The following is a 1,942-nucleotide window of genomic DNA, read 5'->3' as shown; positions in this document are numbered from 1 at the left end:
TTTCGATAGACTATACTATGACTTTTTTCACTTTTTCGACATATTATACAATGACTTTTTTATCACTTTTTCGACATATTATACTATGACTTTTTTCAGTTTTTCGACATTTTATCACTTTTTCGACATGTTATTTTACTTTTTCGCCATATTATACAATTACTTTTTTCACTTATTCGACATACTATACTATGACTTTTTTATCACTTTTTCGACATGTTATTTTACTTTTTCAACATATTATACAATTACTTTTTTATCATATTTTCAACATATTATACTATGACTTTTTTCACTTTTTCGACATATTATTTTACTTTTTCATCATACTATACTATGACTTTTTATCACTTTTTCGACATATTATACTATAACTTTTAATCACTTTTTCGACATGTTATTTTACTTTTTCAACATATTATACAATTACTTTTTTATCACTTTTTCGACATACTATACTATGACTTTATAATCACTTTTTCGACATACTATACTTATCCTTTTTTCTTTCTTTTTCGACATACTATACTATGACTTTGTTTTTCTATCACTTCTTCAACATATGTTCCTTTGTAATGCGGTGGCTTAGTGGTTTGTTGTGCTCCAAACACCAAAGCGGAGTAGGCACCGTTTGATTCATATTACTGGAATTTTTTAATTTTTTACTTTTTCAGCACTTCTTTTCTAAATGCTGTAGTTTAAATCATAAATATGTAAATTCCGACGTGGAAATTGTTGCTTAACACAATTCCCACTTTTCCAACTATTCTCACTACTTCACCTTCTTCTTACGCAGTCAAGCCATCAATCCAGTTTAGCTTCATCAATTCAGCTTTTCAGCCTTCACAAGAATCTAATGAAGGAAATGCAGTTTCAAGTTTTCATTGTCGATTAATCTGTCGATTATTTTCTCGATGCATGGATCTGATGTTTATGAAATGTCAGAAAATGGCGCCAAAGCCCAACATCACATCCTCAAATGTCTCGTTTTGTCCCCAACTCAAAGATGTTCAGTTTACTGTCACAGAGGAGAGAAGAAACTAGAAGATATTCACATTTAACACACTGACATTAGAATCAGAATCAGCTTTATTTTCCAGGTATGAGGACACATACAAAACAACCAAAACAATATATACACACTAATATACACACAATATACACACACTCTTAACAGAAACAATATAGAGGCATGAGTGCAATGAAGAGATCAATAAAACTATTTAGATGTGGAGCATAGTGCAAAGGATGCTGGGATAAATAGTATTATGTTATTATATCACAATATGAACAGTGTGAACATAAGAGGATGACATGAGAGGATTTCTCAAAACAATGACTCGACTATCAAAGAAGTTGGGCGATTAATTTCATAATTGACTCTACCGTTGACCCAGATTCATTATGATTGGCTGTAAATGTGTTTATGGTGTCTCTGCTCAGATCCAGCCCTACGAGAAGATCAAGACCAAGGGTCTCCCTGAAAACATCGCCGCCAGCCTCAACAAGCTCGCCGTGGTCAAACTCAACGGCGGTCTGGGGACCAGCATGGGCTGCAAGGGCCCCAAGAGTCTGATCAGCGTCCGCAACGAGAACACCTTCCTGGACCTGACCGTCCAGCAGATCGAGGTAGGCGTCGCATCACAACACGATGTTACATCGATTCTTTGGGTCTGTTACAGTACGATTTGATTCAGTTCAGGGGCCTGAGACCGTATAATATATGATATACAACACAGTTACATTTACAACATCCATCCATCTTCATCCTCTTATCCGGTATCCGTTCTCGGGGGCAGCAGCTCCAGCAGGGGATCCCAAACTTCCCTTTCTCGAGCCACATCAACCAGCTCCGACTGGGTGATCCCGAGGCGTTCCCAGGCCAGGTTGGAGATATAATCCCTCCACCTAGTCCTGGTCTTCCCCGAGGCCTCCTCCCAGC

The sequence above is a fragment of the Etheostoma cragini genome, chromosome 2, assembly GCF_013103735.1.
Source record: "Etheostoma cragini isolate CJK2018 chromosome 2, CSU_Ecrag_1.0, whole genome shotgun sequence".
NCBI classification, from domain to species: domain Eukaryota; kingdom Metazoa; phylum Chordata; class Actinopteri; order Perciformes; family Percidae; genus Etheostoma; species Etheostoma cragini.
The sequence above is the reverse complement of the archived record's forward strand: the minus strand, read 5'-3'. Positions refer to the sequence as shown.